Source organism: Terrapene carolina, unplaced genomic scaffold (genome assembly GCF_002925995.2).
Source record: "Terrapene carolina triunguis isolate 2854851 unplaced genomic scaffold, T_m_triunguis-2.0 Scaffold715, whole genome shotgun sequence".
In the NCBI taxonomy this organism is placed as follows: domain Eukaryota; kingdom Metazoa; phylum Chordata; order Testudines; family Emydidae; genus Terrapene; species Terrapene triunguis.
Genome location: NW_020665066.1, coordinates 109,240 through 111,538, shown reverse-complemented (window position 1 = coordinate 111,538; position 2,299 = coordinate 109,240). Strand labels below are relative to the sequence as shown.

Here is a 2,299-nt window from a genome sequence, read left to right as displayed (position 1 = left end):
TAGGCATGATGTATCTTTCTTTTTAGTAAGGATTTTGACACAGTCCCACATTATATTCTCATAAGCAAACTAGGGAAATTTGGTCATGGTGAAATTACTGTAAAATGGGTGCAAAACTGTTAAAATACCATATTCAAAGAACAGTTATCCATAGCTGGCTGTTAAACTGGGGGGACAAATCTTGTGGGGTCCTGTAGGGATCCGTCCTGGGTCTGGTACTATTCAATATTTTCATTAATGACTTGGATAATGGAGAGGAGAGTATACTTGGGGGGAGGGATAGCTCAGTGGTTTGAGCATTGGCCTGCTAAACTCAGGGTTGTGAGTTCAATCCTTGAGGGGGCCACTTAGGGATCTGGGGCAAAATCAGTACTTGGTCCTGCTAGTGAAGGCAGGGGGCTGGACTCGATGACCTTTCAAGGTCCCTTCCAGTTCTAGGAGATGGGATATCTCCATTAATTTATTTATTTATTATTTATTTATACAATTTGTGTATGACCCCAGGCTGGAAGGGGTTGCAGGCACTTCGAAAGACAGGATTAGAATTCAAAAGGACCTTGACAAATTGGAGAATTGGTCTGAAATCAGCAAGATGAAATTCAATAAAGACACATGCAAAGTACTACACTTGGGAAGGAGAAATCAGATGTACAAATACAAAATGGGAAATAACTGGGTAGGTGGTAGTACTGCAGAAAAAGATTTTGGGTTTAACATGGATCACAAATTGAATACATTCTGAGGTGCATTAACAAGAGTGTTGTATGTAAGATATGGGAGACAATTGTTCACTCTGCTTGGCACTGATGAGGCCTCATCTGGAGTACTGGGTCCAGTTTTAGGTGCCACACTTCAGAAAGATGTGGGCAAATTGGAGAGAGTCCAGAGAAGAGCATGTTTTAGTCTTGAGAAAAGAAGACTGAGGAGGGATCTGATAAGTAAGGCTGCGATTCTGTCACGGAGCTCGTGGAAATCACGGTTTCCGTGACTTTTGCAGCTGCAATGGCTGGTGTGGCTGATCCCAGGGCCAGCTTCTCGGGCGCCCCGCAGCCAGCCACACCAGGCATTGCTGGAGTGGCCCTGGGGCCAGCCACACCGGCTGCTTCCCAGGCGGTCCTGGGGCGGCTGGCCTCAGGGAGTGCCCAAGCAGTGGTCCCTGGGGCCAGCTGCACCGCCCGCTGCTCAGGCGGCTGGCCCAGGGGAAGCACCCGAGCAGCGGTCCCTGGGGCCTTGGAGCAGGGGTGGCTGGGGCTGGTCAGCCCCCGCGGCCAGTGCAGGGGCTAGCCATCAGCTCGCAGACCCCCACAGCAGCGGTGTACTGAGCCCCCCCAGAGCAGCAGCTCCCTGGGCCCTAGGAGCTGCTAAGTTTTAGTCAGGGGTATTTATATAGTAAAAGTCATGGACAGGTCATGGGCCCTGAATTTTTTTTATTGCCTGTGACCTGTCCATGACTTTTACTAAAAATACCTGTGACTAAATCTTAGCCTTCCTGATAAGTCTTCAAATACATTACAGGCTGTTTATAAAGAGGGATGGTAATCAATTGTTTTCCATGGCCACTGAAGGTGAGATAACAAGTAATGGGCTTAATCTGCAGCAAGGAAGATTTAAGTTAGATATTAGGAAAAACTTTCTAACTGTAAGGATAGTTAAGCTCTGGAACAGGCTTCCAAGGAACTTTGTAGAATCTCCATCATTGGAGGTTTTTAAGAACAGGTTAGACAAACAAGTGTCAGGGATGGTGTAGGCATATTTGGTCCTACCTCACCACGGGGTTGGATTAGATGACCTCTAAAGGTCTTCACCAGCCCTACATTTCTATGATTCTATAATGGTCCAACCCGGTTCCCACTGAAGTCAAGCCTTTTGAATCAACAGTAACAGAATTATATGGAACAAAATCCTTATTTTTCCCAGGCTCACCACAGATCTGGGACTGTGTCTGCACTGAGCTTTTTCTTAACCTTTTCCACAGTGGCAGAAGTCCTAGTGCAGGTCTATTGGTGGTAGTCACGGTGGGAGCATGAGTACAGGCAATACCACAGGCATTTTTATCGTTGTATCCTCTAACCCTGCTTAGAACAAGTCTAGACAAACATGGCTGTAAAATCACTGGCACCTTGTCTGCACTTGTGCTCTGCATAGGACTACAACCTATGGAGCTAAAATGGTTCCAATACAATGAGGAAAAATGTTAAGCTCAGTGTAGACCAGGCCTTGAGGAGAGAAAGACCTTAATGATTTGCATGTTGAGGAGTAATTACTGAGCTCATGCAATAAATATCAGAAAATAGAATCC

The 2,299-nt window shown here is 46.2% G+C and overlaps 1 protein-coding gene across 1 annotated transcript in view; it reads left to right on the top strand.

Annotated features, from left to right (window-relative positions):
* Nucleotides 1–2,299, top strand: part of ABCC8 (ATP binding cassette subfamily C member 8) — a 134,979-nt gene that overhangs the window by 64,361 nt on the left and 68,319 nt on the right. The window lies entirely within an intron of this gene.